This window comes from Girardinichthys multiradiatus, chromosome 19 (genome assembly GCF_021462225.1).
Source record: "Girardinichthys multiradiatus isolate DD_20200921_A chromosome 19, DD_fGirMul_XY1, whole genome shotgun sequence".
Taxonomy (NCBI): Eukaryota; Metazoa; Chordata; class Actinopteri; order Cyprinodontiformes; family Goodeidae; genus Girardinichthys; species Girardinichthys multiradiatus.
Window position 1 is genome coordinate 2,106,646 of NC_061811.1, and position 26,833 is coordinate 2,133,478.

Below are 26,833 nucleotides of genomic sequence, written 5' to 3' on the forward strand. Positions count from 1 at the left end.
CCTCATCAAGAAAGCCCAGCAGAGGATGTTCTTCCTGCGGCAGCTGAAGAAATTCAACCTGCCAAAGACTATGATGGTGCACTTCTACACAGCCATCATTGAGTCCATCCTCACCTCCTCCATCACCATCTGGTACGCCGCTGCTACAGCCAAGGATAAGGGCAGGCTGCAGCGTGTCATTCGGTCTGCTGAGAAGGTGATTGGCTGCAGTCCACTGTCGCTCCAGGAACTGTACACCTCCAGGACCCTGAAGCGGGCAGGGAAGATTCTGGCTGATCCCTTCCACCCCGGTCACAGACTCTTTGAGACTCTCCCCTCTGGCAGGAGGCTGCGGTCCTTCCGGACCAAAACCTCACGCCACAAGAACAGTTTTTTCCCATCTGCCACCAGCCTTGTTAACAAAGCCCGGAAACCACCCTGACACTCTCCCTCCCCCCCCCCCCCCCCCCCTTTTTTTTTTTTTTTGCTGACAGGACACCTGTAACTTGTAACTCTATGCGTTACATTAACGCTCAGCTTGGACTCCTGCTTTACTTGCACAATGATCACCTGCACTGTTGTATTGCTCTTGCATCTTATACTGCTCTATACTTACTCTCACTCACTTAAAACTGTGCACATATATTTATATTATATTGTAGATATGTTTATACTGTTTAATTTGTATTGTATTGCACCGACTACGCCAAAACAAATTCCTTGTATGTCCAAAAACGTACTTGGCAATAAAGCTTTTCTGATTCTGATTCTGAACTTTTGTTGTGCTACTCACAGCAGGTTTGTCATCTGCCCTGACGTGATTATTTCTCTTTTCTTGCTAGACGTAACTCTCAAAGAATTGGACAATCAATATTAACAATATAAAAGCCAAATATGTCTGTTTATTAATTTGTCTCCCTTGATCTTTTAATTCTTTTTGGAGACTCACCGGGTTCTGTTGTTTTTTGAGAGTATATGTTTGAAGAGTTTGGAGTTTGTCGTAAACAGCCACTGTCGGGGTCTGGGAGTATCTGTTTGCTTTTTGTTTCTTGCCTGCTATTTACTCTGCTTAGTCCATAGGTGGCATGGGAGCTCATGGGCACACAGGTGACAGGTGTGGCTGATCCTGCTGATTGCTGCTGGAAGCATTTAAGCAGGAGGCTGCCAGCACTTCAACGCCTGAGTGTTAGCCAACAGTGGTAACAGACTCTTGACTCTCTTCTTCTTTGTGACTAAGCTTTCGTGTTTTCTTGGAGCTTCAACTAACCTTCGTGTGTCCTCCTTCTTAGTTACTTTCAAGCCCTGGCTGTGTTTCCAGTTTGTTTCCTGACTTCTGGATCTAAGATTCAAGCCTCCTATTACCTTCTCTAGACAAACTTCAAGCTGGCAGCTTCCTGGCTCTGCGATCCACCAGCCACAATCATAAGTGAACCTTGTTCACCCTCCAATGAGCTCCCATGCAAGCCCCACCACCCAGCGCACCACACCACCTACTTCACACCACTGACTAAGCTTAACTGGACATCCCGGAAACCTCCTTCAAGCATCCATAGACCAACTTACCTTGGGTATTACCCTCTTCGGTTTCCTCTGGTCTCGTGCTCCCAGACTCCACACCTTTCTTTCCCCCTGGCGGTTCAGTCATCTCCTCCAGTAAGCGTCATATCTTGCTTTTACTATCATAGTCATCCCCATCACTCTGTACTTCCCTTTTCTCCCTTTCTCTGTGCAGTTAGTGATCTACCAGTCCTGGTTCTCTCCCCACTACTCATTCCTGTGAAAATAAATCTCTTAAAAATCTGAAATATTTTCCTAAATGTATTTCTGCATGTGGATCTGTTTCTGGAATCATGACAGAACACTCAGGCCAGCCAGACCCAGCAGATGAGCTTAGGAGAACCCTTTCTGAACACACACACCAAATACAAACTCACAGTTCAACCCTTTGTTCCATTGCAGATCAGCAGAGACAAACCAGCCTACAGCTTGAGCAGATTTCCTCCATGATACAACATGCCCTGAACAGGCAGACCCCTGCAACTGCAGATGGCACTGCAGCTTCCCAGATCTCACAACAGCTGCCTCACTCACGTGACGTCATTTCCCCTAACCCAGAGAAGTTCTCAGGAGAGGTGGGTAATTGTGGGGATTTCCTCCTTCAGTGTACACTTGTCTTTAACCGCTCCACACATTCTTTTCCACATGACGATTTGAAGATATCATACATTCTAGAATTACTGACCGGCAAAGCTTTAAAATGGGCTGAGGCCCGTTTCACAAACTGCAATCAGTTCGGTTGCACATTTGAAGAGTTTGTGCAGGAATTTAGACAGACGTTTTCTTGTGAAGCAGATCAGACAAGTGCAGCTCGTTGTTTGTAGTCATTAAGACAAAGAAACAGACCAGTATCTGAATTTTCAATTGAATTTCGCACTTCAGTGGCTGCTTCTGGTTGGGACAATTGTGCCCTTAAGACACCCTTTAAAAGATGAATTAGCACTTCTAGATGAACCTAAGACTCTCAATAAACAAATTGCCTCAGCCACAAGGGTAGATAATCGATTAAGAGATAGGAGAAAGTCCAGAGTAGAGTGTGCTGCTGTGAGACCCCAATTTTCTGTTACATCTCAAACCCTTATACCTTTACCTCTGACTCCAATTTCCGAGCCCGAAGCTATACAGGTGGGGTGCACTCGCCTCTCACCAGTAAAGAGACAGAAACACAGGCAGGCTAATCTGTGTTTATACTGTGGGTCCTCAGATCATTTCATAGCCTCTTACCCCACTTGTCCCATGGGGCCAAAACACAGGGTTCATCAGCTTTAAAGGGGGGCCTGCCGGACCATCACATTTTTCTCAAAGCCCCCAGATTCAGCCTGCCTGCCTCAATATTATTTAACCTGCACACCCAGGACTTGTCAGCCCTGATCAATTCAGGCAGTAAACAGAACCTCATTGATCAGGGATTAGCAGAGCATGCCCAGATTGAGGTGGAGCCCCTTTTGTCCCCCCCGCTTAGTTTCAACATTAGATGGGCAAAAGTTACAGAAAATAACCCATCGAACTAGACCTTTACATCTTGCACTCTCTGGAAGTCACAGGTAGGAGATTTCATTTTTTTGTGTTCCCCATTTCTCTGAATTCTTTAGTGTTAGGATTTCCCTGGTTAAAGAAACACAACCCCCACTTGGATTGGTCCAAGTGTCGTGTAGAGTCCTGGTCCACCAACTGTCTCTACTCTTGCCTCCAGTCAGCCATTTTAGAGATCGATGATAATAACTTCCCAGATCTCTCACAGGTTTCCACTGAGTATCATGACTTAAAGCAAGTCTTTAATAAGATCAAAGCCCTGTCTTTGCCACCTCACAGACCCTGCAATTGTGCCATGGACCTACTTCCAGGGGCCCTCTTCCTGCTAGCAGATTGTATAATATTTTACGACCTGAACAACTAGCCATGGAGAAATATATAAATGAGTCTCTGGTGGCTGGTATTATTCGCCACTCCTCTTCTCCCCTGTGGGCAGGGTTTTTCTTTGTAGGGAAGAAAGATGGATCCCTCCGTCCTTGCATTGATTATAGGTGTTTGAACCAGATTACTATTAAGAACAAGTACCCTCTCCCTCTTCTCTCCTCAGCCTTTGAACCATTTCATGATTCACGGTCTTCATGAAACTGAATCTAAGAAACACTTACCATTTAGTCAGAATCCGCCAGGCGGATGAGTGGAAAACTGCTTTCAAAAGATCTCTAGGCCATTTTGAATATCTTGTGATGCCATTTGGCCGTTGTAATGCCCCAGCAGTGTTTCAGGCCTTAGTAAAGTCCTCAGAGACTTCCTGAACATTTTTGTTTTTGGATACCTTGATGACATCCTTATTCATTCAAAGAACATTGAGGAGCATCGCTGCCATGTCCACCAGGTCCTTCAGTGGCTTCTAGAAAATAGACTCTTTGTGAAATCTGAGAAATCCGAGTTTAAACAGTCTTCTGTTATGTTTTTGGGTTTTGTCCTATAGGGTGGACAGGTTCACTCCGACCCAGAAAAGATAAGAGCAGTTCTCGAATGGCTAGTACCAGACTCCCGCAAACAATTACAACGCTTCGGATCTGCAAACTTTTAGCCGAAATTCTTAAAGAATTACAGTCAGACCGCTGCTCCCCTTACTGCCTTCACATCCTCCAAGATCCCATTCACCTGGATACAAGAAGCACACACAGCCTTCTTTTTTTTAAAGGAGAAGTTTTCTCAGGCTCCCATCCTGTTCATCCTGACCCCTCCAAACAGTTCGTTTTGGAGGTGGATGCCTCCGACACAGGAGTGGGGGCAGTTCTGTCACAGGTTTCCCAAACTGATAAAAAATTACACCCTCATGCCTTCTTGGAGGGACAGAGTGGGAGACAGTGAACGTTTAGCCATTAAGCTGGCCCTGGAGGAATCATGTCACTGGCTAGAGGGCGCTGAACATCCTGTGTTTGAACAGATCATAAGAACTTAGCTTCTTTGCAGTCAGCTAAGCGGCTGAATTCTCGCCAGTCCCGTTGGTCTTTGTTTTTCTCTGATTTTGATCTGTCCATTTCTTACAGACCACTATCAAGAAATACTAAGCCTGACGCCCTGTCCCGACAGTTCTCTGCCGATGACTTGGAGAAGGAACCCACACCTCTTCTGCCTCCCAACTGGACTACTGGTTCACTCACTTGGGAGATTGAAGATTTAATCACAACGTGATGAACCCGATCCCAGAACTGGTTCACCTAATTGAACCTTTGTGCCTTTGTCTGTCCACCTTCAACTTATTCACTGGATCCACTCTTCAAAGTGTTCAGCCCATCTTGGAGCCACCAGGACCATTGCACTCATCTCAAGAAGATTTTGGTGGCCCTCACTGCATAAAGATGTTAAGGAGTATGTGGCATCTGTGCCAGAAATAACCACCCTCCGGACTTCTCAAACCCCTTCATGGTCATGGTGGAGCTCATCTCTAGGGGGGATGAGTCATCCCATAAGGACAAGATGGAACGGCTGACAGCGTGGTGCACAGAGAACAATTTGCTGCTCAATATCTTCCAGACCAAGGACATAATAGTGGACTATAGGAAAAAGAGCACGGACATTTTACCACAGTCAGTGGGGGACTGTATGGAGAGGGTGACTGACTTCCACTTCCTAGGGGTCCACATCGAGGAGAACTGAACTAAAGTATGAAGCTGCTGAAGAAAGCCCAGCAGAGACAGTATTTCTATGCTTAGGAGAAATAACATCACACAGAGGCTGGTGGAGTCCTTCTATCTGTGCTCTATTGAGAGCATAATGACCTACTGCATCTGTGTGTGGTCCACCAGCTGTACAGTGACCCCAAGGAGAGATCTCCAGAGAGTCATTAATGCGGCCCTAAAGTTCATTAGCTTTCCTCTACCCAAACTTGAAGAACTTCACAGCTCCTGCTGTTTCCAAAAAGCCTAGAACATCAGAAACACACTTCTAACCCAGGTCATGCTCTGTTAGAACTGGTACTGTCAGGCTGACGATATAGATCAATTAAAGCAAGGACAAGCAGATTCAACAACAGTTTCTATCCAACAGCAGCAGCTAAACTCAGCCCAGTCTGAATGTGAAGGAGATGAAGTAATAGAAATATGCTTCAGTATGAATATGTTTTTCTTTTTACCGAACTGCTCCAGTTTTTCTATTTGACATAAATCATTCATTGCTCTATGCACAGACCAGGTAGCTTTTTCTCTCAGTTTTGCTGAACTTGTGACGATGACAATAAAAGATATTCTGATTCTTTTTTTCAGAACTTTTGTGAGCAAATATAGAGTTTGTGAAGATCTGACATACCTTTATGCAGATAGATCTTTTAAAAATGTGTATCATATTCTTTACATGACTCTGTACACCCAGAAGCAGTCCAAGGATAATCATGACTAACCACCATGCACACAGACCTCATGCTGCTGTATTCAGACTAGTGTAGAACTGAATATGGAAATAATCATCAGTGGACCTCATGTAGTCAGGTTCAGGTTCTGCATCAAGGACGTGCATTACTTTGGTTTGCATTTTACACAAGTGCTGTAAATGGACTGCTATAAATGAATAGGGCCCACCTGACTAAACTGTTGTCCAAGAGTTAAAATGTATCAATGCATGGCAGGCACCTATTGTTATTCACCTGGTCAAAACCTATCCACTTTAATGCGGCCCGAACCGCAGCGTGCACCCCCACAATATATATATCAAAACGTCCGGCTCGGTCCCGGGAGGTGTGCTATTACTTTTCTTGGCGTTTGGAGTTACCATGGCGACGTAATTAACGAACCCCCCCCCCCCAAAAAAAAAATCCCATAGGAATGAATGGAGTCAGGGGAGGAAGAAATCCTCAAAATGCACTGTTTTTGAGGCTTTGCTGTATCGCATACCATACTTTTACCTAGAAACACAGTTTAACTTTCAGTTTGTACAGAAATCCGCCGGCTTTTCAGAAGTGAAAACGGTTTGTTGATAACTGCTACGGTTTCTCTACAATTAGACTCCAAGCGACACAAAGTTTGCCAGAAAATCCCAGCCCTAGAGTGGAGATGGCAGTTAACTAGTGTAGAAACAGAGGATTTCTTTCAGGAAAAATTATTTTTAACTCGCCGTCACGGTCACAAATTTCGCTCTAAAGTCACCATTATCAGTCAATTTGTAGGGCCGGGCCTCTGCTTTCACACAATATCTTTAGAATTGTTCTAGGTCTCACGGTTTTCTGTCAAACCCCCTCGATCGCCAAGAGTCAGATGAATTCTGTAGGCTTTCTGCCATGTATTTCAATGAGAACCATGAGTAAAAGCATTTCTTTCCATCCTCCTATTTTATACTGTGAATGACATAGAGCTATGAAAATCTCCATGATTGGGGACGAGGGATAGCTGTCGCCCAAAGTTTAAAAAGTTTTCAAATACCATGTACGGTTTCCGAGATATTAGACTTTGTTCGGGGGCTTGTTCAGGCTCACAGACTGAGGTGCTGCACTCACAAACAGCAGCTGTCAAGTTACACTGACACTCTTTGCTAATTGGCTGATTCATTCCTGCCTCTCTGGTCTCACACTCAGACACACACCCACAAACACATACATGGATTACTATCTTTCTGAGGACTTTGACACACAGACACACACACACACATACATGGATTACTATCTTTCTGAGGACTTTGACACACAGACACATACATGGATTACTATCTTTCTGAGGACTTTGCATTGACTTTCATTCAGTCAGTCAGTCATTTTCTACCGCTTATTCCATAGTGGGTCGCGGGGGAGCTGGTGCCTATCTCCAGCAGTCTATGGGCAAGAGGCAGGGTACACCCTGGACAGATCGCCAGTCCATCGCAGGGCAACACACAAACAACCATGCACACACTCATTCATACACCTAAGGTCAATTTAGAGTGACCAATTAACCTAACAGGCATGTCTTTGGACTGTGGGAGGAAGCCGGAGTACCCGGTGAGAACCCACGCATGCACAGGGAGAACATGCAAACTCCATGCAGAAAGACCCCAGGCTGGGAATTGAACCCAGGACCTTCTTGCTGCAAGGCAACAGTGCTACCAACTGCACCACCGTGCAGCCCTCTGACTTTCATTCATTTCTATATATTAAACCTGACCTGACCCCTAACCCTTTGACCATCTTCATAGGAGGCAAGTACATGGCGGCCATGTTGTGTGGGATACTTAAACATGATGTACTGCTGTTCCAACTCCCAGACAACAGTGATTAACCCTAAAGGGCAATTTCTTTCAGCAACCTTCCATAGTTACAAATGATTTTTGAAAGCTCATAATAGCATACACAATGGTTTTACAAGAGCAAGCATGTTCTATATAACCAATAGAAATAACCCAGACATTCAAGGACAACCAAGCTAGATTTTTCAAAATAAGACAAAACAGGCTCTGCAAAATAAAAGGCTTTGCATTTTAAAAAATAGATGATTGCAGCACTGGGCTTCACACTAATGTTGGAGCTCACCCAATGTTGGAAATTGGACTATGGTGGACATTTGAAATAATGCCTTCTGAAACCTTCACAATAAAAGCCTCAACCTTCCATAGTTACTATGGATTTTGTGAGCTGACAAGAGCATAGAAAATGATTTTTAAATAGCAAGCGGGTTCTATTGAACTAATGGAACTAACCCAGACCTGAAAGTACAACCATGCTGGACTTTCAAAATAAGACAAAACATGCTCTACAAAATAAAAGGCTTTAAATTTTAAACAATAGATCATTTCAGGACTGGGCATCACACTAATATTGGAGCTCACCCAGTGTTGGCCTTTCAAAATAAGGCTTACTGAAAATTTCAAAATAAAAGCCTAAGTCTTCCAGAGTTACTAGTGGTTTTTTAAACTGATAATAGCATAGACAATGAATTTTAAATAGCAAGCTGCACTTATGGACACATATCAACATTAATGCGGCCCGAACGGAAGAGTGTACCCCCACAATATCAAAACGTGCGGCTTGGACAGGAGAGGTGTGCTATTACTTTTGGTTTCAGTGTGAGTTACCATGTTGAAGTAGTTCCCCATGAAACAAAGCCTAAAAATGCCATAGGAATTCATAGGAAAATGAAACACTGATCTAAGTTTTGTCAAACAAAGTCCTCTTACTGGCCCATTTTGGACACTTCACATATCAACTAAAGATCTAAATAAAGGACAATCTGTCCTCTATCATTTAGTGTGACTTTCATGGGTTTATGCCCAACAGAAATTCAACTACATCCCTCAGAAGCTAGAGAATGTTAGTCATTTTGCTTCCTCCCATAGGTAAACTATCTGATAAGACATCTGTCATTGTCCAACAGTCATGTCCACATTTTAGATGCTGGGACACAATTACCTGCATGTATTTTTCCTTTTGAATCTCGTGTGCCAAGCTGCCTTAAAACTATTCTCATTGGCCTTATGTATTTTGTACAATAAGGTCAAGTTAGATGGCATGCTTGAACCTTACATAATAACTCTGGATGCAGTTTTTAGCATATAGGCATACCTTCTTCGTCATTTTCAAAACACTGGTACCTATACTCACATAAATTTACAGTTCTTTTAAGCTGTTCAAGGCTCTGCCATGAATCCTGATGCGAGCTAAGCTTAACTTGGCCACAGTTTGGCTCTGGTCGGAGCAAAACGCACCAAGAGGCAGGCCCCGTCTAAATTTCTTCCGAAATTTTCTAGTTTAACTTAATATTCATCACAACATACCTGTGCAAGTATCTTACCTTTCAGTTTTTGTCAGAGGCTTTTTCAAACTTGCTGCCCAACCACAAGAGGTCTAAAGCCTCAGCTGCCCTGTTATTTTTCACTTTTTTCCCTGCAGAGTTCTGAGCACTTCACCAGCTAAGATGAGTTGGTGTGATTTAAAAGGCTGCTCTCAGTACACAGAGAGCATTTGCAAAGTGATCGGTTCAAAAGTGATCTTGTCAGATTTCAGAGATCCTTCCTGCCCACAGCCAACAGTATCTACAACGACTCTCTGAAGAAACCTGTATAATATGAGCTACAACAACATTGAATTACCTGTTAGGATTGAAATGGACTGTTTTCATCTTGTATGTTACCTGAGATGATGGAGGAAAACTAATTTACTGCTGCTCAAACAGTCCATGAATCGTCTGCAAGAAGATGGATCCGGTACAGAGAAACAGAGAATGAATGATGGGGTTTTTATCTTTGAGACATAGAATGTTGTTTATTGGTGTTTCACAGTACTAATATATATATTTGCTATGCTGTGAAAAGGTCATGTTTTTGGTTTCCATGAAGCTAGGTGGCTGTGCAAACACGTCTTAGTCACCAAATTCAAACACAAATGTATATGATGGCTCTTAAATCATTGGGGATGTTTTGGCCAGGCAAGACAGGTAACACCAGAGGAAGATCATAATTTTGTTTAACAAGCATTACAGAACCCTCAAATATCTGGACGTGACACTGAGAGTCAGGTGTAGGATGCTATGAACAGCCAATGTCATGATAAACTTTATGATGACAACTCATTTTAACCTGTGTAAGAGTTAGCCTTCCCATGTGTATCCTGCCATTGACACTAGTGTAGAGATGACAATGTTTGGATCAGCGTTGTAATCTGAAGTTAACTGATTAAAATGCTGCACTATGTTCAGAAATTAACTTGGATTATGTACTTACCTTAAATAACCATTGCCTCCAAGTATGGCAGCAGGAGAGGGACATTCCTTCCAGTGTCTCGGATAGAGACAAATGTTCAACTCCTTGCTTGAATGGTGTTGGAGGGAATATAACCTGTGTGTGTGTCTGTCAGCATCCAGGCTACAGGAGTGCTAAAACATGATGACATGAAACCAGCAATATTTTTCCAAGTGGTTGCATCACGTCATATTTATGAAAATCGAGTTGACTTGACTAGTCATCATAATGGTACATAAGCTTTGCAGCAATTCACATTTTGTTACTTAAAGGGGACATACCATGCAAAATCCACTTTTTTAGCCTTTAAATATATTTTATTGTGTAAGTGGAGTCTCTAGGAGTTTAGAAAGTTGATATTAGTCTCTCCAGGTGTTACAGACATATCGTTATATACTGTTTGGATCATATTTTTCAGTCCTTTCAGTTTTCTCTATCATCTATTACATTTTTCCAACTGTTACACCACATTATTTGCTCCAGAACAGCTAAATAAGGTCATGGACTTCTGGCTGACCAATGTCACGTATCCACCATATTAATTTGTTGCTATGATTTTGTAGTCCAAATCATGCTGACGCTGCAAGAGGATAAGTTTGGTTTGGTTGCTGGGTGGATTAACCCACACATTTCATTACACCTTCCCCCAGCACCAGAACCTCTTCAAAATGCCTGTTTAAATGTATTTTTCATGGAAATGTTCCCACATCAGCGGGGAAGGACGGGTTCTTCATCAACCTCCTCCAGTATCAAGAAGGATTTGCTGAAAGACTTCATTTGATTAAGGCGTCAGTTCCTTCTGTCTCTGGAAACGACGGACGCAGCAAAGCAATAAGCTGCAAATAACGCTAAAATGACAACAAACTTTATTTTAGACATGAATTTATTGTGTGTTGATATGATTTCCTGGCCATTGTTCTGATAGCAGTAGCATTGGGCCTTCTGCTGATGTTGGTGCTGTGTGCTGCTTTTAGCTCTTGGAGGACAGAACCGTACTGCGTGTTTTAATATTATACAACATAAACAGTTTAGCATTGTTTCCTGTTTTTGTCTTGTTTCTGCAGCGCCAGATAATTGTTGTCATACTACAAAAATGGTTGAACAGGTTGTAAATTGAAAAATAAAAAGCCACCTCAATAAATTCAGTTACCAAACAAGATCGGTGAAAATCATTTAAAGTAATTCTTGCAAGAATTGATAACGGACAGAGAATACGATCAAACCAGTGTCTTGGTCTGCCCGCTTTGCTCTAGACAGGGACATACTAACCTTCTATAGCTCTTTCACAAAAATGTAATTTACAGCACACAGGAGATAAAACAGTCTTTGAGCTTTAGATATCTAAAGAGGGTCAGCATGATGTGAAGCCCTGAAGAGAAGAAGAGGTATCTTCTCTTGGGTAAACAAAAACCTCCATATGAGAGGAAGGCCCTACATTCAGGCATTTCTAAGTGTGTCATGCTGACCTGGCAGGAGTGATACTAAACAGGAGATGGCCTTTTTGAATTTTTCCACTATCAGGGTCAAAATGGAGTGCTCTTTGAACTGGAGGGGGTGTGAAGTCGCTTAGGAGCATTGTAAATAGACGGCACTAAAACGAGTTGCTCTCAGACGCACCTCGGAACAGGTAAAAGAGGAGCCCGTGGAGCTACAGGAACAATGAGTTGTCATACCTGCTTGTGTTTTAACTATATTACCTGGTCTAGTCCTTTGTTTTCTGTCTCCCTGCACCCCAAGCCCACACCTGTACTGTGTTTTCCCCTGATTGTCTTGTCACATTTGTCATTGGTTCCCCCTGCTGTTCAGATTTTGTATTTAAGCCCGTTTGTTTCTGTTGTTTCCCGCTGGTTCCTTATGTTATGTGTACAGGTCCTTCTCAAAATATTAGCATATTGTGATAAAGTTAATTATTTTCCATAATGTCATGATGAAAATTTAACATTTATATATTTTAGATTCATTGCACACTAACTGAAATATTTCAGGTCTTTTATTGTCTTAATACGGATGATTTTGGCATACAGCTCATGGAAACCCAAAATTCCTATCTCACAAAATTAGCATATCATTAAAAGGGTCTCTAAACGAGCTATGAACCTAATCATCTGAATCAACGAGTTAACTCTAAACACCTGCAAAAGATTCCTGAGGCCTTTAAAACTCCCAGCCTGGTTCATCACTCAAAACCCCAATCATGGGTAAGACTGCCGACCTGACTGCTGTCCAGAAGGCCACTATTGACACCCTCAAGCAAGAGGGTAAGACACAGAAAGACATTTCTGAACAAATAGGCTGTTCCCAGAGTGCTGTATCAAGGCACCTCAGTGGGAAGTCTGTGGGAAGGAAAAAGTGTGGCAGAAAACGCTGCACAACGAGAAGAGGTGACCGGACCCTGAGGAAGATTGTGGAGAAGGGCCAATTCCAGACCTTGGGGGACCTGCGGAAGCAGTGGACTGAGTCTGGAGTAGAAACATCCAGAGCCACCGTGCACAGGCGTGTGCAGGAAATGGGCTACAGGTGCCGCATACCCCAGGTCAAGCCACTTTTGAACCAGAAACAGCGGAAGAATTGCCAGACCTGGGCTACAGAGAAGCAGCACTGGACTGTTGCTCAGTGGTCAAAAGTACTTTTTTCGGATGAAAGCAAATTCTGCATGTCATTCGGAAATCAAGGTGCCAGAGTCTGGAGGAAGACTGGGGAGAAGGAAATGCCAAAATGCCAGAAGTCCAGTGTCAAGTACCCACAGTCAGTGATGGTCTGGGGTGCCGTGTCAGCTGCTGGTGTTGGTCCACTGTGTTTTATCAAGGGCAGGGTCAATGCAGCTAGCTATCAGGAGATTTTGGAGCACGTCATGCTTCCATCTGCTGAAAAGCTTTATGGAGATGAAGATTTCATTTTTCAGCACGACCTGGCACCTGCTCACAGTGCCAAAACCACTGGTAAATGGTTTACTGACCATGGTATCATTGTGCTCAATTGGCCTGCCAACTCTCCTGACCTGAACCCCATAGAGAATCTGTGGGATATTGTGAAGAGAACGTTGAGAGACTCAAGACCCAACACTCTGGATGAGCTAAAGGCCGCTATCGAAGCATCCTGGGCCTCCATAAGACCTCAGCAGTGCCACAGGCTGATTGCCTCCATGCCACGCCGCATTGAAGCAGTCATTTCTGCCAAAGGATTCCCGACCAAGTATTGAGTGCATAACTGTACATGATTATTTAAAGGTTGTCGTTTTTTGTATTAAAAACACTTTTCTTCTATTGGTCGGATGAAATATGCTAATTTTGTGAGATAGGAATTTTGGATTTTCATGAGCTGTATGCCAAAATCATCCGTATTAAGACAATAAAAGACCTGAAATATTTCAATTAGTGTGCAATGAATCTAAAATATATGAATGTTAAATTTTCATCATGACATTATGGAAAATAATGAACTTTATCACAATATGCTAATATTTTGAGAAGGACCTGTATTTAGGAGAAAGTTAGAGATGTAGGTAGATAATCATTTGCAAACCTCCATGAAGAACACTTTTTGAGACTTGTCATATCCAACATTTTATTTTCACTGTTGTTTAATTGTTTTTAAAACAGTCCCACTCCACAACAAATGTGATCCCAAGGCACTTTCAAGACAAAACAGATGCATTATGTTCAATTTAGTTTTTTGTATATAGTGCCAAATCACAACAAATGTCTCAAGGGACTTTACAAAGTCAATTCAATCCAATCATACAGATTTCAAGTCAGGTATATCATTCCAATTAATCCTAACTGTCAAACAGTCAGATTCAGTTGTTTATTCAAACTGGTTAAACGTTTTTCTGTCTAAGGAAACCCAGCAGATTGCATCCAGTCAGTGACTTGCAGCATTCACTCCTCCTGGATGAACATGTAGAGACAGTGGACAGTCACTGGCGTTGACTTTGCAGCAATCCCTCATACTGAGCATGCATGTAGTGAGAGTGGAAAGGAAAAACTCCCTTTTAACAGTAAGAAACCTCCAGCAGAACCAGAACCAGGCTCAGTGTGAGCAGCCATCTGCCACAACCGACTGGAGTTTTGAGAGAACAGAGCAGAGACAGAAAAGGAACACAGAAGCACTGATCCAGCAGTACTTTCTATGGGAAAGAAAAGTGAATCATTAATGGTTGACAGCTAAGCAGATGAACTCTGAGCCAGTTTTCAAGTCTAGAGGATGAAAGAGAGCACATAGAGTTATTCACAGTAGAATCTCAGCTAGTAGCTATGTCTAGGAGAGACAGGGTTAAACACTGAAAGACAGGGTCAAGTGTATCAATTGTAGAAGGTGAGCATTAAGTTGTTGGCAGCAGCAGCTCAGTCGATGTCCCCCTCCAGGAAGGTGCGAGAGCTAAAGACAGAGCTAGGCCAGGTGTAGCTTCTAGGAAGAGAAAGAACAGAAAACATAAAGTTAAAAGCTGAAATAACAGCAAATAATGCAATAATGGAGAGTGGTATGAGAATGTAGCAGATAGGGTGAAAGTGTTCATTATGTCCTCCAGCAGCCTAAGTCTATAGCAGCATAACTACAGAGATAACTCAGGATAACCTAAGCCACTCTAACAATACGCTTTATCAGAAAGGAAAGTTTTAAGCCTAGTCTTAAAAGTAGACAGGGTGTCTGCCTCACGGACTAAAACTGGGAGCTGGTTCCACAGGAGAGGAGCCTGATAACTAAAGGATCTGCCTCCCATTCTACTTCTAGAGACTCTAGGAACCACCAGTATACCTGCAGTCCAAAGATGACAATAAATCCAGTAAAATCCAGAGAGCCAATGAAGGGAAGCTAAAATAGAAGAAATATGATCTATCTTTTTAATTTTCATCAGAACTCTTGCTGCAGCATTTTGAATCAGCTGAAGGCGTTTAACTGCATTTTGTGGACATCCTGATAGTAAAGAATTACAATAGTCCAGCCTTGAAGTAACAACGAAGTGCTCAGTTAGGAACACATGGAACAATTGGTTCTTTGATGTATGATGGAGCTAAATCATTAAGGGCTTTATATGTGAGAAGGATAATTTTAAATTCTATTCTGAACAACTTCTGTCTTGTCTGAATTTAGAAGCATAAAATTTAAAGTCATCCAAGTTTTTATGTCTTCAAGACATGCTTGTAGTCTATCTAACTGGTTGGGCCCATCAGGATTTATGGATGCATATAGCTGAGTATCATCAGCACAACAGTTGAAATTGTTGAAATAATTGAATATAGATTTATTTTATATATTTCTCCTATTCTTTAACATGACTATTTGATTTTATAACCTTTCATGATGTTTGTGTGAGTAAAGGATGTGATGAGTTTGTCTGCAGGCAAAGATCATAAATGGAGCTGAGGAGGAAGCAGTCCGCAGTTGAGGAGGTCATAAAAGATGAAGGCTGATCGTGCTGAACGGACAAAACACTGATCTTAGAATTGGAGGAGACTGTGGAAGTGTGTTGTTAAAAGATAATGGTGTTTATGACCTGTTTACGATGCAGCTGTTTTTCCCATCCTTAGAGAGCAACGTTCTTTGTAATTAGGGACCCCCGAAAGATAATAAAAAGAGAGGAACGGACAGATGTTTTTCAGAGCGGTGGAGAGATTGTAACTGAAAACACATCTTTGTCCGTCCTCCTCGCTGCGAGAGATATAACTAATTCTTTGTTTTTCTCTTCTTTTTGTGATGTTATAAGTATTTTAGGTTGTTTAAACCTGACATTAATTTGGTCCTTCGGAGCCGGATTCCAAATACGCCTGATGATTCCAGCGGGTTGGTAGATACCAGTAAAGACCGTGCGCACGTCAGTCTTTATCAGACTCACAGACCCTTTCCCGGACCGGATCTCGGCCCGCCCGCTGGGGTCTGACAGCTGACGGAACTCGGAGAGAGAGGAGAAGACAAAGTGGTGAGTTGAATTTGTATTAAAAAGTGTGAGGAATGACTGGAGGTCATTGCGTCAAATAAAACCCTGTGAATCCTAGGCCCTAACAGGTAAAAGTAGGATGGCAGAACAAACAGAGTGAGGGGATTAATCGATGGGTTTACAGTTAGATACAGACGCAGAGCTGACTACGCAGAAATAGCCAGAGTGAAACAAAAAGAGGAAGAACCTTTTGAAGAATATAGGATTAGACTGACAAAAGTGTTTAAAATACATAGTGGTCTACAAGAAGATGAAGACGAGCAAGGAGCTTATCGACAGCAGTTAAAAAATGCACTACATGCTGGTTCCAGGGATGCAATTAATACCTGGATAAGGAGACATTTTATAGGGTTCCCCACAGCAAATCTAGAAGACTATGTTAATCATGCCCTCCATGCAGAAAAAGGAATGAAGGATTAAAAACAAAAAAAGATAGTCAACACCTTTTTTCAGCAAGAAGAAGAATAGATTTATTATTAAAACAACAGAGGAAGAAGAAGATTTAGAGGCAGAGGACAAAACCGCAGGTGTCAGAGAGGAGGAGTGAGCAGAGGAAATTACAGACAATACACCTCAGGGTGTTGGTGTTGTGGAAAAGAAGGACATCTGATCAGAGACTGTCCTGAGAGGAGAAATAATGATTCAGCATGACTAGGACAGAAAATAAGTGAAATTGTTCCTAGTACCTCAGACATTGATGAAAACAAAAAACACAGGGGCAGGATATCCTCCTAAATTTCTAGGACCTTCTCTCCCTAGATAGCATAAAACCTGAAGTTACCTTACTGTTGAATGGAAAATAAATTACTTTTCTTTGTGATACTGGAGCATGCAGGACCACCTGTTGAGAAACAATCCCAAATTCCAGACTTAGTGATCAGCAAATAACAGTAAGGTCAGCTAGTGGGAAATTGACACAAGTCTGTGAGTCTGAACCAGTTTGGATAAGAGATCCCAATGGACAGTCATGTCAGCTATCTATTCTAATGTTCCCTGAGTGTCCGGTGAATCTATTGGGACGAGATGGATTATTACATCTGGGGTTAGCATTAATTCCAACCTCAGAAGGACATATTGTAGTAAAGAGAACAGCAGAACTCAGCCAAGGAGATTATTTCATGTTAAAAGGAGTGGGACCACCTTATTACCATTATTCACTGGATGTTCCAAATAAGCCACCCCTAGACATAGGGACAGCTTTACTAACAGAAGGAAGAAATGTCATTACTCGACTACAAGATCAGATGACACCAGATGATCTACATATTACCATGTGGTATAAAAATACTCCTGGACCAGATAAAACTTATGAAGAAGCATTAACTAAAGTAACCCCTACCAAAGTCATGGTAACTTATGTTTATACAGATGGGAACCGTACTTCAGTTGCTGAAGTAGTGTTAGCGGAAGACACTAGGAAGCTTTGCAAAATGTGGTCACCTCCACAAATATCTTTATTCAAGGATAAAGAACTCAAGTGGCATAATATGGGAAGAAGAGTGCAGAGGGGAAAAGATGCCACAGACTGGTTTGCAACATCAATGAATACAGAAACTAGTGCATCCACAAGATTAACTAGAAAATTATTATTCTGGACAGTGACAGTACAGGAAGTGATACATTTGCATACAAAGCAACAATGAGAAATATACCTTACTGAACAGGAGGAACAGTTCTTGAGTGAAGTCCCTGATAAGTTATGGTCAAAAGACCCTACTGACGTAGGCCTAGTAAAAGGAGCAGTACCTGTCCAAATCAGAGTAAAAACAGAATATAGGCCCAGTGTAAAACAATACCCTTTGAAACATGATGCTCGTGAAGGAATAAAACCAGTAATAAAGGATTTAATAACTGCAGGGGTGATAATAAAATGCGAGGACTCACCATTTAACACCCCCATTTTTCCAGTTAAAAAACAAGCTCCATCAACAGGATGGCGCATGGTACAAGACTTACAGGCAGTTAATAATGCAGTTGTTCAGAGAGCACCGTGTGTTTCTGATCCTTATACATTATTAAATTCCCTAAGACCAGATGCTAGAATATTTACTGTAGTTGATATAAGCAATGCATTTTTCTCTGAACCTATAGATAAAGATAGTTAGTTCTGGTTTGCATTCACCTTTGAGGGACAAAGATATACTTATACCAGACTACCTCAAGGCTACTGTGAAAGTCCAACTATATACTCTCAGGTAATGAGTGCAAGTATGGCCAAGTTTGACCCTCCAGGAGGTAGACAGGTTTTACTATATGTTGATGATGTGCTATTAGCCTTTCCTGATGAGGAGACTTGTAAAAATGATACAATAGCATTATTAAAATATTTAGCAGAAGGACACAAAGTCAGTAAAAAGAAACTTCAGTTGTGTAATAATGAGGTTAAATACCTAGGCCACAATCTTAGCGCAGGGGGACGCACAATTGTAGAAGAAAGAAAGACTGTAATATTACAAGCTCCAAAACCAGTAACAAAAAAGCAAATGATGTCCTTCCTTGGACTAACTAATTATTGTAGAAACTGGGTGCCAAATTATGCAGAAATAGTAGCTCCATTACACAAACTAATGTATGAGGAAGAGCTGAAAATGACATCTGAAGTAAGATGGAGTGTAGAAGCTGAAGATGAAATTAACATGATTGTCAAGAATTAGTAGAAAAAGAAGCAAAAACTAGAAGTGATTTGCAGGATCACGAAATAGTTTATGTGAATGATTTCCCCAAAAAAGATGAGAGAGGGAAGATACAAACAGGATATGAATTGGTGACAAAAGATACAGTGTTAAAAGAAATGCAACAACAAAGCTCACTACAGGAGAAGAAATGTGGAAAAAACATGGAGCTGCATTAAAAGATGAAATCTATATTTGACCAGATAATAAACCTGTCCTACCAAAGAACCTTTATAAATGGGTGGCAATATTGAGCCATCGTGTTTCACAATGTCTCAACAGGAAGGAATGGTAGGACAGATATATGTTAATATTATAAAACATATGGATTTAATTCTTATTCAAAAAAATTTGTAGAACATGTTTAACATGTGCAAAACATAATCCACAAGGGAATTTAAGACCACGAAGGGGACAATTTCCAAAACCAAAATACCCTTTCCAAACAATTCATATGGATTTTATTGAGTTAAATCACAGTGAAGGGAAAAAGTTCTGTTTAGTCATTATAGATGCATTTTCTAAACGGATAGAACTATTTCCAACTAAACATCCAGATGCCTTGACTGTCCCAAAAGCACTGTGTAAAGATATCATTCCCAGATATGGGATTCCAGAGAAAATATATAGTGATAATGGAGCCCATTTTGTAAATCAAATAATAAAGAAAATAGGAATTATGTTTCACATAAATCTGAGAAACGATTGCGTTTACCACACTCAAAGTGCTGGATTAGTGGAAAGGATTAATGGGACTATAAAGAACCGCCTGAAAAAGTGTATTGAAGAGACAGGAAGACCATGGACACAGTGTCTGGATCTAGTAAAACTATATATAAACATTACAAGCACCTCAGGGCTAACACCCTATGAAACGTTATTTGGAAGACCATACAGATTACCACAGTTAAAAAATCAGTGGGAGTTAGATGAAGAAGCCAACCTAGCTGATTATATGAGGAGTATGTTAGAAAAGCAACAGAAACAAAATCAAACTAATGAGGAATGTTCTATTTCCCAGCAGGAAAACCAACTAGTGAAACCAGGAGACTGGGTGTTAATAAGGAATGTAGAGAAGAAACATTGGTATTCACCTAAATGGGAAGGCCCATATCAGGTATTATTAACCACTCCTACAGCAGTAAAAATAGCTGAACGGTCAACCTGGATTCACCTTACACATTGTAAAAAGGTCATTTCGGTTGAAAGCTCCGTCAGGGGAAGTGATTTACAGACTGATAATAGGGTGGACCCAGACATTTAGAGGCTGGAGAGATCCGAAAGTTAGTGAAGAAAATTAAGACACTGGAACCATTTAGAGGAGTCAAAAGTTCAGCCAAAATGACTTTTAGATGGATGAACAATGTTTTCCGTTGCTGGGCATTTATATTTTTCCTCATATTGATTTTTTTATTTTTCTGGTATTTCTGGAAACCAGTCAAGATTAATTAGAATGTAACAACACCTGCTATGAGTCATATGAAACAAGTAGTGCTAAACCAAGGAAGGCAAGATAACCTAACTATGTGTACTAAACAAACTTCTTATACTTATGGCATTCAAGTGTGCGTGAAATCTAAAACCACAGCTATGGTGCTGATCCCACTCATTAGTTTGACCAAACGAGGAAGAAAAGGACAGGATTATAGAAGTTATAAATGGTACTTAACTAATGACAGAAGAGACACCTCATGGTCCATGATGGTAGCTGATGAAGGAAACAATTGGACACCAGAGTGGGGCACCACTGCTTATGCTAGTCATCAAAATAAGTTGTTTAAGCTCCATAAAGCTGATAATATAATCCAGGTAACAAAGCGAAGAGAGTAAAATTATGTTAGGAAAGTTAACCACAGATGACTAGTTCCAGGTTATTACTGGAGTATCAGGAACAAATAATAACTGGTTATTGATGGTAGAGCAAGCGGCTAACATGACTAAAAGAGATTGTGTTGTGTGTTTGGGTTCCAGGTTTTTGTTACAAATAATTCCAGCTGTGATACCACAACTCTGTGTGATGGAAGAAATGAATCAAACTAATTTTAATGAAATGTGTCAGCACTGGGATTCTGTTTTTCCTGTAACTACAGCAGATAAGAACAAACCAGTATTCCATAAACGGGTCACCACTGGAAACTACACATGTATAAATAAGACAGAGAGAGGCAATAAATTAGGAAATCTCACTGCAGTATGGTGTATTGCTACTGTATAAGTAAATAAGTGTTTTAAACCAGTCTCTAGAGGAGACATTAGGTGGTGGTGTCATGAAGACAGGTTGTTTGATTGATTACTTTCAAAACGTAACGGGACTCTGTGCTCTAATTACTTTATTGTTACCAGTTTCAGTATATTCTATGTAGATGAAGTAGCAGATGGACTATCTAGTGTAAACCACATGATTGGCGTAATAGAAAGTGTAGAGCAGTAGCTTGGCAGACTGAGGGAGACTCTACGTACATAGATGCTATAGATGAAGATAAATTAGCTGATCAAGTAGCTGCAAGATTTGAATCAAGTATCTGTTGGTGGTGTACGATGAACAAAAACGTAGACAGGATCAACTATATTCACTACAATGTTCAAAAACTAGGAAATTGGACAGAAAGCAGGTTTGAAACTGTCCATGACTAATTGGCTTCAACTTCCCTGATGGCATTCAAGAATAGAATTGCTTTGGAAATGTTGTTAGCTGAAAAAGGAGGAGTTTATGCCATTTTTGGAGAAAAATGTTGCACATTCATACCTAACAACACTGCTGCTGATGGTAGCCTCACTAAAGCCATAGAAGGTTTGAGATCTCTAAATGGCAAAATGAAGGAGCATTCTGGAGTAGACACCTCGATGTGGGACTCCTGGCTGGATGTGTTTGGGAAGTATAACATTTTAGTATCATCAGTAATAATTTATTTTGCAGTGTTTGCTGCAATTTTGACATTGTGTGGATGTTGTTGTATTCCCTGCCTTCGTTCTCTGCTTAACCGTCTCATCACCACAGCTATTTCTTCTATGGAAGACAGAGTTACCCAACTCTATCTGTTACTTAAACATCAGGATGATGAAGATGATGAGGATGCGACTGACCACTTTTCTGACCTGTACCCAGATCCATCTCTATATGAATCTGTGATTTAAATGTCAGTAAGTACCTCTGAGTATAATTGTCTTTGTACTCATGAAAATAATCTTACAGTTAAAAAATCTAAAAGAAGTGGCTGTTAAGTGATATGAGAATATGAGCAAATATAAGACAAACAGGGAGGAAATTCTGGAACAATTGAATATAGATTTATCTTATATATTTCTCCTATTCTTTAACTTGACTATTTGACTTTATAACCTTTCATGATGTTTGTGTGAGTAAAGGATGTGATGAGTTTGTCTGCAGGCAAAGATCATAAATGGAGCTGAGTTGAGGAGGTCATAAAAGATGAAGGCTGATTGTGTTGAACGGACAACGCACTGATCTTAAGATTGGAGGAGACTGTGGAAGTGTGTTGTTAAAAGATAATGGTGTTTATGACCTGTTTACGATGCAGCTGTTTTTCCCATCCTTAGAAAGTAACGTTCTTTGTAATTAGGGACCCCCGAATGATAATAAAAAGAGAGGAACGGACAGATGTTTTTCAGAGCGGTGGAGAGATTGTAACTGAAAACACATCTTTGTCCATCCTCCTCGCTGCGAGAGATATAACTAATTCTTTGTTTTTCTCTTCTTTTTGTGATGTTATAAGTAATTTAGGTTGTTTAAACCTTACAGAAATACATCCCATGCTGCATGATAATTTTGCTTAATGGAAGAATATATACAGTATATTGAATAGAATTGGCCCAAGTACTGAACCTTGTGGTACTCCACAATTAACCCTGGAGTTTAAAGATGATTTATCATTTACATGAACAAACTGGAGTCTGTCAGACAGATAAGATTTAAACCAGCCTAGCGCTGTTCCCCTGATCCCTACAGCATATTCCAGCCTTTCTAAGAGAATATTATGGTCGACTGGATCAAATGCAGCACTGAGATTTAACAGAACCAGAACAGACACAAGTCCATTATCTGAGGCCATAAGAATATCATTAGTGACTTTCAGCAGAGCTGTTTCAGTGCCATGATGAGCTCTAAAACATGACTGAAACTCTTCAAACAGGTCATTGCTGTATAAATGTTCACACATTTGATTAGCAACTATTTTCTCAAGAATTTTAGATAAGAATGGAAGATTGGATATAGGTCTGTAATTTATTAAATCATCTCGATCAAGCGAAGGTTTCTTTGTTAAAGATTTAATTACAGCTACCTTAAAAGCCTGTGGTTCTGATCCATCTACTAAAGATAGATTAATCATGTCTAAAATGGGGCTGGTAATCAGAGGGAACACTTCCTTAAATAATTTGGTTGGGATTGGGTCTAACATACAAGTTGAAGGTTTAGATGAAGCTAATATTTCTGATAACTCAGGAAGCTTCACAGGATCAAAACAGTCCAAACACAAATCAGGTTCTGCAGTCATTTCCAATGTTTTCTCGGTTGTTGAGGATGAAGTAATCATCTTCGGGAGTGTGTCAAAGATTTTATTTTTAATAGAATGAATTTTATTTAAGAAGAATCCCATAAAGTCATGGCTACTAAGAGCTAAGGGAATGGATGGCTCAACAGAGCTATGACTCTGTGTAAGTTTAGCAACTGTACTAAAGAGAAACATTTTCTGAAACATTGTGTCACCCTTCTGTTCTGAATAATGCATCATTAGTCAAAATGATCAGAAAGTAAGTCATGTTGCCATTTTCCATTTCAGTGTGAAGCATCCAGCATTTGAGGGGGGTAAAGCACCTGCATTGTGTGGCGTGAGAGCATATTGGGTTCTTGTTGCTACATTTGAGTTACAACTGTGCTGATGTTGTAACAGCTGCGCATGTGTCCCAAATGTAACCAGTAGCCCAGCTTAACTGGTGATTAAATCGGATGTACTACAGCATCTAATGTATTACTAAGCAGTTCTGGAGCAATGTTATCCAACTGCATTATGTCTTCCTTCCCCATTGAAACAAAAAGGCAGATACGTGGTGGGACTGAGTCTAAATGTACTGTTTCACTGCCACAGTCAAACAATGAAGTGAGTTTTGGAAAAAATTATCAAACAGCATAAATCTTGCAACACAGAAACTGTTAGCATTCCACATGAAGGACACTTCACACAAATTAACTCCCTTCTTTTGTGGATTTAATTTTTTTATTTAAAATCTCCTTTGGTGGTATTTCTGATTCTAGTAAAGTTTCTACCATCAACTTAGCATGCAGTGAAAGCATCAAAAAGCAGGCACAGTTGGATGAGAGCCACATGCTGTACACAGAGTGGAAACACTGCAGTCCCACAGTTCACAGCTACATATTCAGCACCAGTTGCTGCTGCTGGAGCTAAAGTTATAACAGTTATCAGTCATTCAGCATGCTGTCACAGGAACAGAATCAACTGCTGGGTTTTCTTTGCCACAGTGGGTTAAATGTCATTCTGCCACAGCTAATTTCACAACTGTTCCAAAAATTTGATTTGCTGCCAAATGAGGTTATGAGACTGCAACAACACACAAACAATCATTATTTTAAACATAATGAACAGTTATTGTTGTTGGCACATGTAAATTAGCTGCATTTCCTGAGCAAGAGACACAAGGCACCACAGCTGTGTGGGATATTGCTATCCCAGTAAAATCAACTAAGCAAGATTTTAGTCAGCATAAAAGAGAGCACTGCAAAACGCACTGATATACTGACTGGCTTGGTGTACCTCCTTCTAGTTTATACATCAATATTACCATGTGTCATGGGGGTGATATACAGTCACAGCAGGAATATAGTTTCCATTACTGCAAATTTGGACAATAATGCAATGCTCAAAGAAGTGACAAAAAGCAAGAGCTCCTTCTCAGATGCCTTATGGCTCAATTAGCACATAAGATGTTAAAGTTCCCAACAGGACAACAAAGGACTGGCATGTTTGGAATGACTGGGGGAGAAGTCTCTTTAAAAATCATATGGCTGCACAGCAGGCACATCAAGATGCCTGGAACAATGTCACTTGGACAGAAATGACCAAAGCTGAGCTGTTTGGTCACAATGCACAGCGTCATGTTTGCAGAAAAAACAAAAACCACATCAAAATAAACACCTGGAGTTTAGCTTGTATTTCATTTTAGAAACCTCACCTTTGGCAGTACATATTTCTGTAAATAGGTTCTAAAGTCAGTTGCAGAGATCAAAAGGGTAAACTCACGGTCAAGTAAAAGAACATTTCTAATGTAAAAAAGACTGCTTAGTGGAACACATTGTGTGCAGAAAGTAAGAACAGTGAAGCTAAGAATAGCTAAATCTAATATAGGATTTGTATGAAGTTTTTTTTTTTTTTTTTTTGCTTCATTTTCTTGTCTGGGGAGTTTTCAGGTGTTTCCAGTAAGGTTAGCAGCAACAGCAGAGACGGGCAAAAGTTATGAAGCTGCAGCTTAATGCATTCAGTCACTTTGCTCTCAGACCACCAAACAGGTAAGTAGCCAAAATAACAGAATTGATTATATATTTAATTTACTTGAGTGATGAGTTTGTTTGCTGTTGTGCTTAAACAGAACCATGGTGGAACAGCAACCTCACTTCGGTTTAAAATAATTATTGGACAAATTATTTTCAATTTCAGACTCAATTTTCTTTCTGTTACTGTTATGATTCTAGCCCGTCTGCCTGCTCTGCTCTCACTCATGCAATCAGCTGATCTGCTTCACCTTACTGCTGCTGCACAATCACCTTCATGCCACACACCTGTGGAGCCGCAGTTATATACAGGCCTCTGACAGGCAGACGGTGCCAGATTTTCGAAAACATTTGTGAGTAGTTATCCAGTGTTCATTCCTGACTGATTTCGTTCTCTGACCTTGCCTTGCCTCGCCTCACGGATTTTGCCTTCCTCCCTGCCCTTTGTCTGATGGATTGGATTTCTGGATTTCGACTCTGTTTTCTGCCTCTGGTTTCATGCCTCTGCCTGCCCCTTGTCTGATGCCTCTAGCCCTGGAACTCGACTTTGTTTCTGTCCCTGGATTTACGCCCCAGCCAAACCACTGGTTTCTTCAGCCTGAGCCCGCCTAGCTCTCAAGTCCGCCTGGAATTATTGTCAAGAGGACAATCGCAGCTCTCTGTGTTTCAGCTGATTCCCCTGAGGATTTGGATCAGTCAGCAATCCGACTTCAGTCTGTTGGATTCTTCCTCATTTACTGTTTGGATCACATCCTCTTCTGGAATCTGCTCCTCATTCCCAGACTGAGAAGGTTAGTGGCTTTATCCAACTCTTTTCAAGTCCTGAGTTTTATTCAGCCACTAACTCGTCTCTCTGTCCTCAGTGACTCGTGGAAGCTGACTGCTGCTCTCCTGCTTCCTGATCCTGAGTTACCGAATAAACCTTTTAACTGCGCACATTATTTTAACTGTTAGACTATGATAAACTAAACCTATTCACTAATTAGACCAAATCTGGCTACACTGTAGCTCTTCCCAAAAGCCTCCTTCAGCAACACATCTCATCAACTCACCCATGGAAAAATATCCATGTCAGTCATATTCACAAACTACATGTCGATGAAGGGAACCTCCAGTCGAAAAACCTACCCATCCTAAAAGGCAGAAGAAACGTCTGGAGGCCTCAGAGAAATCTCATTCTCAGCCAATCTGAACAAGAGATCTCTTTTGAATCAAATACGTATCATTATTATCCATTTTAAGGACCTTTCATGCCAAACAGGTCCTGGTTCATCATTCCTATTCACCACAATATTTGTAACAAAAAACATGTTGAAACTCTGAAGCTGAATATCACAAATATGGATGCTCCCATTCTATCAGAGTGCATAAACAGCTTGAATCATTTCAGGACATTAAAATGACATAAAGACAATCTTAAAGTTATAACAGAAATTGAAAAAACGTTAAATTCTCAGCAGCAAACCAATGTAGTTCAGTCTCTGTCCTTGG

General features: G+C 40.9%; 1 long non-coding RNA gene across 1 annotated transcript; it reads left to right on the forward strand.

Moving 5' to 3' along the window:
• Positions 1-903: 903 nt before the first annotated feature.
• Positions 904-5,774, forward strand: LOC124855949. The gene is made up of 4 exons (XR_007035197.1): positions 904-1,178; positions 1,269-1,632; positions 1,939-2,111; positions 4,566-5,774. It is a non-coding gene; the product is annotated as an uncharacterized LOC124855949 (long non-coding RNA).
• Positions 5,775-26,833: the final 21,059 nt, after the last annotated feature.